The sequence below is a fragment of the Phyllostomus hastatus genome, unplaced genomic scaffold (genome assembly GCF_019186645.2).
Source record: "Phyllostomus hastatus isolate PE091 unplaced genomic scaffold, TTU_PhHast_1.1 phas_scaffold_501, whole genome shotgun sequence".
Lineage (NCBI taxonomy): Eukaryota > Metazoa > Chordata > Mammalia > Chiroptera > Phyllostomidae > Phyllostomus > Phyllostomus hastatus.
The window spans coordinates 32,158,020-32,174,239 of record NW_025334033.1 but is presented as its reverse complement, the minus strand read 5'-3'; the positions used below and the strand labels follow the sequence as shown (position 1 = coordinate 32,174,239).

The 16,220-nt window shown below is 36.6% G+C and overlaps 1 protein-coding gene and 1 pseudogene across 1 annotated transcript in view; one reads left to right on the top strand and one right to left on the bottom strand.

The window, feature by feature from the left end:
- GLCE (glucuronic acid epimerase) overlaps positions 1-16,220 on the bottom strand; it is a 106,357-nt gene that overhangs the window by 73,980 nt on the left and 16,157 nt on the right. The window lies entirely within an intron of this gene.
- On the top strand, positions 28-1,111 carry LOC123808191 (annotated as a pseudogene).

Genomic DNA, 16,220 nt, shown 5'->3' with positions numbered 1-16,220 from the left:
ACAGAGCTTGGCTGAGCTGGAAGAAAGATGGCGGCGGCCATGTGACAAGATTTGGCCCAGCTCATGAATTAGAACAGCTCTCATAAAGATCCGGTGGGCAAATATAGTCAGATCCTGGAAAATACCATTCAGTTATCTGGGGCAGAACAACCAGAAGCTTTGAAAGCTTCTGTGGAAGCAATGGTAAATGAAAATGTCAGCTTCATGATCTCTCAACACTTGCTGACTGATTCCTGCACATATCTTCCTAACTTGCCTGATGGCATAGCCAACACATCTTTTTTATTTTCACCTTGGAAAAGATCCAGCCTAGAGTCATTTCATTTGAGGAGCAGGTTGCTTCCATAACACAGCATCTTGCAACCACATATGAGAAAGAAGGCTGTAGAAAGGCAGACCACGTGTTGATAGGAATTTCTTTGGAAACAGTAAAAAAAAAAAAATACAATGTGGATTATAAACTGGAGACATAGCTGAAGATTGCTAGGCTATATCTAGATGATGTTGATCCAGTCCAGGCAGATGCTTACATAAATTGAGCATCATTGCTTCAGAATGACTCAACCAACGAATACTTACAGAGACATTATAAGGTATGCCATGCATGTTTTAGATTATTGAAGAAAATTCACTGAAGCTGCACAAATGTACAATGACCTCTCTTACAACACAATAGTGCACAAAAGTGAAAGACAGAGGCCTTAAAACATATTTGCACTGTACCATCTTAGCACCAGCAAAACAAAAGTGTTGTCAAATGCTAGTTACTCTTCTTAAAAATGAAAGATGCAATTTGCTGCTTATGGGATCCTAGAGAAAATGTTCCTGAACAATCAATTATCAGAGGAAATGAACTTCAAGAATTTGCTGCCATGCTCATGCCTCACCAAAAAGGAACTACAGCTGATGATTCTAGCATCTGGTACAGAGCTGTTAGTGAACACAATTTGTTGTCTGCAAGCAAATTATATAATAATATTAACTTTGAAGAACTTGGAACTCTATTAGAGATTCCTGCAGCTAAGGCAGAATAGATATCATAATGATAACAGAAGGACATATGAATGCATTTATTGACCAGATTAGTGGAATAGTTCATTTTGAAACATGAGAGGCCCTGCCAACATGGGACAAAGAGAATCAATCACTTTGTTCCAAGAAAATAACCTTTCAGAGAAAATTAACACCAGAATAAACATCATAAGCCTTGGAAGCCCAAATGTGGTTCTGTTGGGGGAGGGCTCACAAAAGGAACAACAGCTTTTGCCAGCACTTCCTTGAAGAATTTCTGTGCAAACTACATTATTTTTCATGTGCTACAGTGTAGGGAACCATTTCTCATGGCGTGGAAATGTAGCTTAGCTCCCACGTGGAAAACCAATGGAAAGTGAGTCGGCACATAGGACCATGCCCATGGAGAGGTTTTCCTAGGAGGAGTCAGGCCTGCATTGTACCTAGACTGCTATGAGACTTGCTTTTGCTAAAACTCCCTCACTCTGAATTGAGGCAACAAGGGCTTACTGTGACTTCCTAAGGTCTGTGCTAAACCTCCCAAGTATGGAGTGTAACTGGTTCAACCACTTTTCCCCTTGGTCTGCAACATCCTCCTCTTTGAAGTAATTAGCAACATTCTTTCCCTTGTTATCTGTAAAAGGTAATCCCCTGAAGTGAACCTGTGCATAGTAAATGAGGACTGTCCTAAATGTAATGTACCCAAAGAAGCAATAAAAGCCTGTCCAGGCAGGGGCCAGGGCCCTCTCACTCTCTCTCTTTTTCTCAGAGAGTGGCCATACCGTCCCTTTTTCTCCACAGGACTTCTGTTGTCTGTGTGTATTTGTTCATAACAACCACAACACACAGATCCTGCAGGCCAGGATCAGCATCAGTACAGACTAATGTCACTATCTCCAAAGCATTTGCATCATGACCATATATATTTCAATCCCTTTTATGCTGGATTCCATTTAAAGAAGACGCTATTATGGCAGAGGTACAGCATTTAAAAATATGTAGTTCCCTTTCCCAGTCAAGATGGTGATGTAGGTAAACACGACTGGCCTCCTCGCACAACCACATCAAAATTACAACTAAACTACAGAATAATCAGCATTCAGAACCGTCAGAAATTGAGCTGAATGGAAGTCCTGAAACTACAAAACCACATCGAGACTGGTATAGAAGGGGCAGAGATGCTGAACAGGTTGGTCCCACACCCATGTATAGCAGATAAAAACCAGGAGGGATACCTCAGGACTGAAGGGCCCCAGACACACACCAGGCCCACCAGGCCCACCAGCCCAGGCTTCCAGTGCCAGGAAGATAAGTCTCCATAACTTCTGGAGTCCTTGGCAGTTCCTCTTAAAGGGTCCATGCAGACTTACTTGGACTCACTTCCTCTGAGCTCCAGCCCAGGGGCAGCAGACTGAAAGGCATCAGAGATATACCAGGAAGAAGTGAATTACTCAGCATCAGGGCAAGAGCTGAGGGGCAGCCTTCTCCCAGACAGGAGTGCTGGCAGAGGCCATTGTTTCTTTTCTGAGCCACCCCCTCACCCCACAGAGCCACAGAACCAGAAAGCATGCACCATATCTGAGACTCCATCAGTCTGATTCACACTGTTTGCTCCACATTGCTGATTACCAGAAGCCCTGCCCCACCCAACTATCAGGCCCACCCAAGCTGTTTCCAGTGGCTTTTCCATACCAATGGCTTGTCAGCTTTCCCTAAGTTCTCTCAAAAAAGAAGCATCTGGCTTTAGCAAGCCCATACCTCTCACTAAGTGGCCTTAAGCAGGGTGCTAGCAGCAGCTAACCTTGGTTCACAGCTTGACCTTGCCAGGGCACCTCTGAGCCCAGCACAAGTACTAGCCATTTGCAGATTGCTTTGTTGCTTTCTCTGTGTGACCATAGACAGAACACAAGTGGTAGCTGACCTTGGATGTGCCAACATCAATCAAAGTTCAACTACGAGAGGAGTGTGTAAACACAATGGGCACCAAGCTTCAGTAATAGGGGAAGCTGTACCACTGTACCCTACAGGACACCTAATGTATCAGGCCACTCTACCAAGCCTGGGAGACGTAGCAGCTCTACCTAATAACATACAAATAAGCACAGGGAGGCTGCCAATATGAGGAAACAAACATGGCCCAAATAAAAGAACAGAACACAAAACTCCAGAAAAAGAATTAAACAAAATGGAGATAAGCAATGTACTAGATGCCGAGCTCAAAACACTGGTTATAAGGATGCTCAAAAAGGTTAGTGAGAACCTCAAGAGCATGAAAAAGATCCAGTCATAAACAAAGGATACACTAATTCACGGGTGTCAAACTCATTTCCACCGGGGGCCACATCATCCTCACAGTTGCCTTCAAAGGGCTGAAAGAACTTTGGGACTGTATAAATGTAACTACTCCTTAACTGTTAATGAGTTGAAATTACATTCAGCCCTTTAAAGGCAACCATGAGGCTGATGTGGCCTCTGGTGAAAATGAGTTTGACACCCCTGCACTAATTCAAATTAACAACTATTTACAGGGAAGCAACAGTAGAGTGGATGAAGCTGAGAAATGAATTAGCAACTTAGAATACAGGGAAGCAAAAAACACCCAAACAGAACAGCAAAAAGAAAAAGCATCCAAAAAAAGTGAAGACAGTGTAAGCAGCCTCTGGGACAACTTCAAGTGTACCAACATTTGCATCAGGGGATTCCAGAAGGAGAAGAGAAAGAGCAAGAAATTGGAAGCCTATTTGAAAAAATGACAGAAAAATTTCCCTGACTTGGTGAAGGAAACAGACATACAAGTCCAGGATGTGCAGAGAGTCCCAAACAAGATGAACCCAAAGAGGCCCACACCAAGACACATCACAATGAAAATGCCAAAGGCTAAATATAAAGACAGAATCTTAAAAGGAGACTGTCAGCTGATTTCTCAAAAGAAACTCAGCAGGCTAAAAGGAATTAGCAAGGATTATTCAAAGCCATGAAATGCAAGGACCTACAACCAAGATTATTCCACCCAGCAAAGCTACCATTCTGAATCGAAGGGCAGATAAAGAGCTTTTCAGATAAGAAAAAAATGAATGAGTTCATCATCACTACACCATTACCATATGAAATGTTAAAGGGACTCATTTAAGAAAGAGAAGATCAAAACCATGAACAATAAAATGGCAAAAAATACAAATCTATCAACAATTGAATCTAAAAAACAAACTAAGCAAACAAGAATAGAGAGAGAATCATGGATACAGTGAGTATTTTGATGGTTGCCAGATGGGAATGTGGGGTATGGGGGAATAGGCCAAGAGATGAGGGAATTAAGAAGTACAAATAGGTAGTTACAAAATGGCCATGGGGATCTCAAGTACAGTATAGGAAATGGAGTAGCCAAAGAACTTATGTGCATGAACAATAGTCAGGGGACTTGCCTGAGGGAATAGAGAGTACTGGGTGAAGAGGGGGCAAAGGGGAGAAAATCAAGACAAGTTTAATAGCACAATCAATATATCTTAAAAAAAAAAACTTAAGTGCTTTGCACCTCTACAAATGTGCTTATTCTAACAGATGGTGAAGTGAGCCAAAAAAATCTTTTCACAGAAATCAACTTTATCTAGTAATGTTTTGTAGATTACAATACATTAATCTACCTTTATAAAATGAAAGGAGTTATTATATTCCCTTCACTCAAGTTAGTATCATCCAAATTTAATATGATAACAGCTATCTCTTCATAAGCAAATCAAATGAATTTTCTATCCACTATTCCAAATTATTTTTTCAGAAATTAATTTTGTATAAACATAGTTTGGCTATTTGTTTAGAGACATAAAAAGTCATATTGATAAGAAATTATACATAAATAATATTAAATTGACAAAGAATCATGAAGGAATTTTAGGTGCAGAATTCATATGTATTAAGGTGACCTAAGAGTCCATGTGACATTTACACTCTGCAGCCCAAACTTCTGTTACAAGTATATTTAGTCACTCACTAGTAGTCCCAAGTTAAAAAAAAAAAAAAAAGAACAAATTAAAAAAAGAAAAAGAAAATCCTCGGTGATGGTCAAGTTTGAAATTAACACCAGGGTAGATTATCTATAAATGATCTATACCTATGCTTACCCCAATCCATCAATTACTAAAATTCCACATTGCAGCTTTGGGAAAGTACATAGTACATAATTGTAACCTTGACCATCTCTGAAAAAATTAAGAATAAGTGTCTCTAGAAGTCTTTGAACACTTGATAATAATCCTCCAGTTTTCCCGTCAACAGTAGACTGACACTCAGCACATAGTGGGAGCGCAATAGGGAATTGTACGTGAGGAAGGCAGAAGCTCTAAGAGATGTAAATAACAAATAATAAATCTCTTTCATTATTTTAAGTCTATCCATTCACAGAAAAGCCATATTGAGAAGTTTGTTTTAATATGCTTCTGGGTTGGCAATTCTTTACTATCTATTGATGAATACTTATTTAAAGCAACTGTTGATCATTTTTTAATTGGTAAATACTTTCAGGTTATTGACTATAGGGGGAAAAGGTGAAGATTTATCCATTTATATGATGACAGCATTTTTAAAGCTGCCTTTAGCACTTGAGTTTTTACTAAGAAAAATAAAATGGAGTATGTGAAAATTCTTTCATTTTTTAAAAATACTCACTGAAGGATTTTTTTAAATTGACTTTTTGGAGAGAGAGGGAGAGAGATAAACATTGATGTGAGAGAAGAACATTGCTCAGTTGCCTCCCACACACATCCTGACTGGGGATCAAACCCACGACATTTTTGGTGTATGGAATGACACTCCAACCAACTGAACTACCCTGCCAGCGCATACATGATGCTTCTTAAGGCCTTTAAAAAAATTCTGCAGCAGAATCTTAAGCTGTCACCTGAGATTGGATTACTGAACTCAAAATTCCTCACTGCTTTTGGAGTAGAACATAGCAAAAAAGAGAGCAAAGTCAAGTTCCCAACAACGCAAAGGAAAAACAAAGTAAACCCTTGTTAACAGTATCTGTTGAACATCTAGTCTAGTAGGTAAAACACTTGCAGTGGTGGGGTGAAGGGCCAACACAGAAAACACTGCATTAGTTTCTGCTTTCAAAGAACTTACATAAACTTAAAATACAAAAAGAATCCTTTATAGAGCACTGCTGTATCTGTTTTGCTTGTTTTTTACAAGCATACTGCTATATATATCAGGGGAGGGGGCATGTCTTGTCTTGTTCACTACAATAATCTCAGTGCCTATTGTAATACCTAGCACAAAGTAATACAAAATTATTTTTTGGATAAATGAAGACTTTCAACAGTTATGTCAATACTGACACCTGGCTTCCTGGACTCCAGGTACCTACCACCTTAGATGGCCAGAATAATGGCCTCAGAAGACATTCTTGCCCTTTTCCCTGAACCCCTAGCCTAGTTTTCCTGACATGGCAAAAGGGACTTTCAGTTATAATTAAGGTCAAGGACACTGAGATGGGGAGATTATCCTGGGTGATCCACGTGGACCCAACTTAACCACATGAGTCCTTTTAGGTGAAAGAGAAAATGAGAACATGGGTCAGAGAGATGAGACAGAAGAAGGAGATATTGGAAGTCTTAAAGAGACCTGACCTGTTGTTGCTGGCTTTTAAAATGGAGGAAGGAAGGCTGCAAATGAAGGAATGAGTGTGGCCTTTAGGAACTGGGAAGAGCCCTTATCTAACGCCTTGCCAGGCAATTGGGATTTAAGCCCTCCAACTGCAAGGAAAAGAACCCTGCCCTACAGCCTCCAGAAAAGACACCACCATGCTGAAATTTTGATTTTAGCCTTGTGAGACCCCCATTCTGTCCTAATGACCTACAAAATATAAGATACATTTTTCTTGCTTAAACCACTAAGTCTGTACTGATGTGCTATGGCAGAAATGGAAAACTAATGCATTCCCTTTAACCTCTGTTATAGCAACCCCAATATATTGCTTCTTCTCATCATCCCGTCACTACTTCAATAAAAGGTCTAAAATTCTTAAATACTTCATTCTGATCACAATCTCCTATTCTTATTAACTATTCTACTTCACACTTCTCCCAGCTGCCATTATGAAGGAAAGATCTTGTTTAAAAGAATGGATATCTTGAAATGAAAAGAATTAGTATTTTCTAGTTACAATGTTTGGTCAGCATTGTGCCAAAGAATACACAACAGCTCTGTAGAATAGTTACAATCAAACTTCAAATTTCACATTCTTTGTAACATACAGTACCAAGGGCATACACTTAAATGTGTTATTAAACAACCCAGTGTGTCAAATCCTGATTTACTTTCAAATGAAAGGCCTTTTGTTTTGAAATTTGGAACCATTTCTTTGCCTCTTTGCACTTGCTCTAAAATATTAAAAACAACTTCATAAACAATCTGTTTAAGCATAATTATAATTTTATCTAGTTCAAACAACAGCAGAACATGCCACAACACAGATGGCAGAAGACTTTCTCCTTTCCTGAGCAGTGTCAAAGAGCTGTTCTCCTATTTCATGAGTAAGAAGAACCTTGTTGCAGACTATCTCATTTACAAAGTACATAGTTATGAGTGGAAGGGTAGCTTTATTAAGAAAGACTTTGTTCAGCAGAACTCTTGCCTATTTCTCAACGTAAAGATTTTTCTTGTTGCCCAGAAAAAAACCTAGCCAAATATATGATTAAGGAATCAGAATGGATGGAAGTCTGTACTATTGATTTTACCTTAGTTTCAAGTCCTTAGGCATATGAATACTTTTATGGAACAGGTTCCCAAACTTGGAGCTTTTAAAAACCCCATTGCTCAAGTTCCACCCCATACCAATTAAATCAGAATGTCTGGGCATGAGACAGGCATCAATATTTTTAAAGATCCCTTGGTGGCTCCAATATAGTTTATTATTAGCAATGTGGCAAGGTTCAGTGCGCTGAATAGAATCAGGAGGTCTGGGATCTGCCATTGGCTCTACTACCACCAGCAAGCGTGGGTATGTCCCAGGGTAGTCACTTCTTTCTCTGTAAAAAGATAAGCTTAGACAAGTCATTACTATTATCTAACATGTTACCAGTATAGGATGAGATTCCTTAGTTCTCTTCTAAACATTAAACAGCCTCAATATTTAAACTATGCAAAAAATTTAAAAAATTAAAATACATAATCTAATACTTATTATAGTCTGTTTAAGGCTTATTTTTGTAAGGAAAGATTATCTTACAGTAGAAATTTAGCTATACTTCAACTGCACAGATTTTGATATATCATTATGTCTCCCCAGGTCACAAAATGAAATGTGCTGGGAATGACAAGGATGCTTGAATTATCTCAAAATATAGCTTGCTATTAGACTATTTCTTGAATCCCCATTAAATTATATACTACATGTATTCTGACTTTCTTAACCAGCATTCCTGGTTTCATTTAGGTCCTAAAGATACAAAATGACTTTGGCTTTTTACCAATATTAACTCATTTCATTAAAGCAAATCATTAATGACACCAGAAACATAGGTGGAAAGAACATCTAAGTAGCAAGTTATTGTCTGACAGTCTCAAACTAAAATTGTATCCTTGGCCAGCCTTCTTACAAAGAAATGCTACCAGCTAGGAGGGTGCATGGGGAAAAGATAATTCACTCAACAAGTTAAGCATTTTATAGTACCAGGGTTTGGGTTTTGGGAAGTAGGCTTCTAAGATGCACCACCAATGATCTCTGCCTTCTGGTGTTCACATGCTTGTGGTATGTCCTGTTCCTTTGAGGGTGGGCTCGGCCTAGTGACTTTCTTCTAAAGGAGAGAATATGGCAAAAGTGATGGGATGTCACTTTTCTAATTAGGTTATAAAAGACTGTGATTTCCTTTTGCTGGCAATTTTTCTTGCCCTTTTGCTTGCTTGCTCTGATCTCAATTGCTTATTCTGAAGATGATGCTCTATGAAAAGGTCCATGTAGCAAGAAACAAAGTGCTGGCCAATCCCAAAAGGAAACAAATCCTATTAACAACCATGTGAGTGAGCTCGAGAAGTGGATCCTTCCACAGCAAGCTTTTAGATGAATGGGCTGCATGCCCAGTCAATTCATTGACTATAGCCTTGTAAGAGACCAACCTAAACTCTTCCTGCAGTCTTGATCTACTGTGAGATAATAAACGTTGCTCTGAGCTACTAAATTTTGAGATAATTTACTATGCAGCAAAAGATAACTAATATAGGCATATAGAAGTGAATAAAAACACCATAGTGAAGGAACCAAGGGTTGAATAATGAATAGGTATCAACTATTTAGTAATGGGTGAGGGACATGTAAATATAAGAGTAAGCACTATATTAATATTTGTTTAATAAAAGACTAAACCAACCAAGAGGATTCTCTCATTGACCCAGTACTCTAAAAAATTTCAAAGGTACCAAATTTTACATTCATATTTTAATCATTGTGATTTATGTTCTGACAGATTTAACTTCTTAATTATACTCATATTGGAATTATACTAAGTTAGTTTGCATTCCCCTCATTGCATACTAATTAAGAGGGGAAAAATAGTCCAGAATCATCCTGGGCAACATTATTTTTTTTATTTGATTTTAAAAAATAATTTTTCGAAGATAATCCAAAGTAGAAAATCCATGTGCAACATTTCATAAAATATAACTGTTAAGAATTTTCAAAGTCTAGGAGTAGAAGAGAGGATGAGTAAAAATTTTAATCAAAATTTTACTAGCATAAAAAAAGCCCAAAATACCTTAAGGAGATTTTATATATTTTTACAGGTAATTTATAACCTTATAGATAATATCATGTGTTTCCCATCCATTTTCCAACCTACATATACTTCATTTTTTTTATTTTTAAAACTATCAGTGATGAAAGAAAGTAACTACTTAGGTGAAGCAATATTTAAACAGTTTCTCAAAGATAAAAATAGGACTTGACTGAGCTCACAAAATATAGTATTTTACAAATGTAGTATTTTACACATTTTCCACGGTGCTATTACATCTTTATTATGATCTTCATATTGACATACATGTACTTGAATAAGCAGGCAAATATAATCACATCCTCCCCTACATCCAACATACTTACACACAATTCACAGATGGAAAAAACTGAGTCACAAAGAGATTAACTAACTTACTGAAGATCAATAAGCTGTAAGTGGTTCAACCTGTACTACAACAGTTCTTTTCAAGTAGTGTTTTTTATCATGACACATTACCTCACCCAGTGATTAAAGTAAAGGTATTACTGCATGAGTCTATAAAGACTTGACTGTAAAGATGTCTGCCTTCAGGATTGGGGTGTTGCACATTCCAACCTATTATAAAAGTGTTTTGCAGATGTTACAGATGTGCTAATATTCTTATAAAAAATGAAAAAAAATCAAAGAAGTCAGTAAAAATCAACTAAAAAAACCTTAATATCCAAAGCAATAGTAAAATGAGGTTAATGGTTATTCTCTGTACACAAGAGCAATGTTTTAGAACCTTTGAACTATTAAACAGATACCTAATACCACTGCAGCCAACAGAAGATACTTAACAGAGGCTACTTCAGGTAACACTTATTAATTACTGCTAGACCTCATACTAGATCCTTATCTGAATAACCCTGAAAATCTGGACTGAAAATAGTAAGAATGAATTCTTTGGAAATGAAATTTCAAATGGAAATGAAATTTAAATTCATTTCTAAAGCCATATCAGAGTTACTGGGACTCTCAAACTACAAATATGGCTGCCAGCCCAGCCCAGTGGGCGATAGCACACTTGGAATGAACAGAATCTGGCCTTGGTGCTGAGGGCCATTCATTTTTAGGGCCAAGTCTAGGATATACTGATTAAAATAAAGGACAATTTACAGGGGGAAAAAATCAATGATGTGGAAAATAAAGATGCAAAAAACAACCAACCAGAACAACAAGAAGAAAAAAAATCCAAAACACAAGGATAGTGTACGCAGCCTCTCTTTTCACGTGATGAGAGTGCCAGGAGAGAGAAAAAGCAAGAAATTGGAAATCTATTTGAAATAATAATGAAAGAAAACTTCCCTAATTAGGTGAGGGAAATAGACATGCAAGTCCAGGAAGCACAGAGAGTCCCAAACAAGATGGATGCAAAGGGGCCACTCCAAGATACATCATAATTAAAATGCTGAAGGTTAAAGATAAACAGAGAATCTTAAAAGCAGCAAGAGAAGAGCAGTTAGTTACGTACAGAGAAGTTCCCATAAGACTGCCCGCTGAAGGGACTGGCTAGAAGAGATTGGCAGGAAATATTCCAAGTCATGAAAAACAGGGACCTACAGCCAAGACTGCTCTACCCAGCAAAGCTATCATTTAGAATCTGGAGGGAGGGAGACAAAAAAGGGGGAAAATTGGGACAAGTGTAATAGCACAATTAATAAAATTAAAAAAAAAGAATAAAGAAATGTTATGTTTACATCAATAAATTTAACTCAGACAAAATAGACAAGTTACTTGAAAGACAAACTACCAAAGCTCACTTAAGAAGAAACAGATAACCAGAACAGTTCTCTATCTATTAAAGATAATGGAACTACAGTGGTACCTCAGTACTTGTCCTTAATTGTTTCTGCAATTCTTGACAAGTGCCAAAACCGGTGAGTAACAAACGATGAGCATTTTCTTTTGAGGGGCTATTGTGATTCCTACAAGTTCTAGCAAATGTGACGAGTGCCAAGCAAGTGCTGAGTGCTGAAACACATTTTTCACATCAAAATGCAATGAGGACAGGGTTTGACAAGTTCTAAACCTGACAAGTTTCTGAGGTAGGATTGCATTGTTAAAAATCTTTCCATAAAAAACCTCTGTAGGCCAACTTACTTCACTGATGAATTTTTCAAAAATTTAGGAGTAAATAATACCAATTCTAAAAAAAAAATACAGAAAACTGAAGAGGAGGGAACACTTTTCAACTCACTGTATAAGGCCAAATCTCCCATTAATGTAGATGCAAAAATTCTTAACATTTCCATAAATCAAGTCCAACAATGAATAAAAAAATATAATGTATTATGACCAAGTGGTGCTTTTACAAGAAAAGCAAAGTTGGTTTAAGATTTGAAAATGAATCAATGTTAAAAAAAAACTTTTATATAAGATTCTATTCCTTAATGTGGTATGCATGTTCTTATTTTCTTATTCTTAAACTGTACACTCCTACAAATTCTTTTCTTCATTTGAAAAAGAAACCTCTTCCTCAAAGAGGAGTTGTAGTAATTAAATGAAAGCGGGTATGAAAAATGCAATTAAAGTAGGAGTGAGAAAGGGAGAGTGGGATTCCTCCATTAGAGTAGTTTTGAGTTTACTAAATCTCTAAATTTAAATGTTTCTTTTGTAAAATGGGGATACTAATACTCTCCCATCAGATTGGAGGAAAATAAAGTGACATAAATGCTAGGTACTTGGTATGCTTGTACATAATAGCAGACTTAAATGTTAGTTCTCCCTTCCCTTCAATGTCAATAAGTCTCCAATATAACAGAAAAAGACATTCTGTAAGATCGATCTTCTCATTTAGAAAAGGGTAATGCCCCAAATCCAACATGATAGATAACAACAATTAGCTCAAAATCAAAAGGTAAATGATAATTAATTCAAGAAGCATATATGCTTTGTTTCACCAATTACCATTGGTACAGAGAGAAACTATACTTAACACTCTACAGTTTATTAACATATTCAGACTCAACACCTACATTAATGGAAGACATGATGAATATATTAAATAGTATTTTAAAAGTCAAATTTCTTAGTGTCAACTTAATTTCATTCAACTCCAAATACAAAGTTTTGCTCTTGAGCTCTCAGCAATGAAATGTGACATCTCATTTGGTAATAACAACCAAATTCCACCCACATTTCTATGTGAAATCTCAGGGTTCTTTTAAAAAATAACATTCCAAGAAAGGAATAACAGAGTATATGTGAGAACAGTCAATAACTGAAATAACTAAATGTATCCATCATGCCCTGCAAGCCACATAAAGCATTACACTTTACATTTACTCCACACTTGTTAGCTTCAAAACACCTTTAACCAAAAAAATCAGGGCAAAAATTGGAAGTAAAAAAAATTCTGGGGAATACTTGAAAAGTAGCCACTAGGTTACACTAACTAGAATCAAGCCTTCAAAGAGATTTTATAAAACATCTTTCTTTTATTTATTAAGCACTCAATTTCAAAAAATCTGGACACATCTTTATTTTCTGCTGATATATTTTGAACACACAGAATCTAAGATCTATTACTTATCTTTTAGGAACAGAATGCCTCGTGTTTTTTAGGTTTCATCCTTTTAACTGCCTACTCTTTAATTAGTGTAATATTAAGGCAATTTAAAATTGTGTATTACTCTATACTTTTCATATTTCTTTCACATCACTTTATTTAACTCTCATAAACACAATATGGTGAGAAGATAGGCAATGTTACCTCAGCCTATAGAAAAGACAGTTGAAGATCTGAGAAAGGAAGTGATTTGCCCATGAGCAACATATAACTGGAAGACAGTGAAGCTAGAATTAATTAGAACCTTAATCATAACCCACCTCACTTTCTACTTTATCACAATGCTTCAGGCAACTTGAAGACAGAAAGGAGATACAAATCACTAGTCTCTATGTAAATGGTAGCTAAGTCAATTATCTGGATGTAAAAGCAGTTAAAAATTATTGGTTACAAGGAGATACAGATTCAAATTTGCCAACTATTCCAATCTTTACACTACTTCAACATTCTTTTTAAAGAAAGGAATGCTTAATGATTGCTATATTGCTTTATATGACAGAAAGCTCTGAACATGGGTAATTAAATGAATAAAACATGACTAAGTATATTTTATGTCATTCCCACCATCAAAAAAATGGAGGAAAAAACCTCAGAGCCACAGGACACAACCAAAGCAGACACTGTGACTGCCTGCTTCAATAACCATTCCACAGCCCCAAGTGGCAGAACCTTAGAGAATTAATAAGGGTGAGCCTTATCACTGCCAGAAACGGATTCACAAACAACGAATCATGCCCATGACCTACGAAAAGGTGCTCTGGTAGCTTCTGGTTAAGTTTGTCCTTTCTGCTAAGAGGAAGCCAGGCTTTTTCTTCCTTGCAGAACATATGGTTACTTCCTGGGAACCATCATACAACTATAAGGAAACCCCTCCTTGATATAAAGCCAGAATTATGGAGTGGAACGATGCAAAGAATCCTTGCTGTCCTAATTAAAGTACTGACCAAATCCTGAAGCCTACAGTGCCCCTGACTTCCAGTTATGTTAAGTTAATACATTTCCTGATTATGTAAGGAAGGCTGTTTGAATTGGGCTTTCTGGTACTTATAGATGGAAGGGGCCTAACTGAAACAGACATGGAAGTAATACATGTAGCTGATGGGCAAGAAAAGTTGCCTAAGAACCAAATTGAGCTCTTAGATTTTTAAAAAGATTTTTCAGAACACTGTTATTCTTTCAGTGGGTAATTTAAATATAGTAATATAAAATAAATGAAACAAATTATAAAACAACTTTTAAAAAGAAATGAAACAAATCTATTCTTAATTTTTATAATTAACATTTTTCTCTGGATTGGATATTCCTTCAGACTTGGAGGGAGATGGAGTTCATGAGAGAGGAGAGGTATCATTATTCTGCGCTGCAAGACTTGTACACTGAAAATGACAAAAGATTGTTGAAAGACATTCAAGAAAATCTAAATAACTGGAAAGACATCCTATGTTCATGAGTGGGAAGGCTTAAAATTGTTAAGATGGCAATATCCCCTAAAGCAATCTACTGACTCAATGCAATCCCTATCAAAATCTCAACAGCTATTTTTGCAGAAATGGAAGACTGATCCTAAAATTTACATGGAATTAAAAGGGATTCCAAACAGCTAAAAAATAATCTTAAAAAAAACTGGAAGACACACTTTTTTTTTTCCCTCTATTTTAAAATGTACTAAAAGCTACAGCAGGCATGCAGTACTGGCATAAAGACAGACATACAGAACAATGGAAGAAAATTGAGAGTCCAGTAATAAACCCATTCATCTATGATGAACTGATTTGTGACAAGGGTGCCAAGACCATCAATAGGAAAGGAACAGTCTTTTCAACAAATGTTGCTGTTCTTTTTCCATATGAAAAAGAACTTGGACCTCTTTCTTACACCATATAGAAAAGTTAACTCGAAATGTAGCAAAGGCCTAAATATAGCATCTTAAACCATAAAAATCCAAGAAGAACAACACAAAGGGTTAAATTTGCATGACCTTGGATTGGGAATGGCTTCTTATAAATGATACCAAAAGCATGGGCCACAAAAGAAAAAAAATGTATCAACTGGACTTTACCACAGTTAAATTTTGTGCATCAAAAGATGCTATCAAGAAAGCAAAAAGGAAACCTACAGAATGGGAGAAAATATTTGCAAATCACATCTGACAAGGATCTAATAATCAGAATATATAAACAACTCTTAAAACTTAACAGAGAGACAAGCCTATTAAAAATTGGGCAAAAGACTTGAATTGCTATCTCCAAAGAAGATATACAAATGGACAATAAGTACAATACATGAAAAGATGCTCTGCATCACCAGTCATTAGTGAGGTTCAAATCAAAACCACAATGAAATGCCACTTCATATGCACTAGGATGGCTATTCTTAAAAAAGAAATTAACATCAAGGATGAGGAGAAAGTGGAACCAGCACATATTGCTGGTGGGAATGTCAAATGTTATAGCTGCTATGGAAAACAGTAGAGGGGTGGGGAAAGTAGGTTTACTGTTGTAATACAAATAAATAATAAATAATAAAATAAAAAACTGTTTCATGCATTCACTATAAACCTACTTTTGCCCACCCTTGTATAGCAATTTCTGAATAAGTTAATCATATAATTTCCATATTACACAACAATGTTGTTCCTGGCAGATATATCAAACAGGTGTTTAAAAAAAGAAATTTACACAAATATCCACAGTAGCAACACTCACTATTGCCAAAAAGTGGAAACAACCCAAATGTTCATCAATGAATGAATGGATAAACAAAATGTGTTATATCTACACGAGGAAGTATTACTCAACCATAAGAAGGCATGAAGTAGTGCTACATGCTACAACTTGAGTGAACCTTGAAAACAATATGCTAAGTGAAAAAGCAAGACACTAAAGGGCACA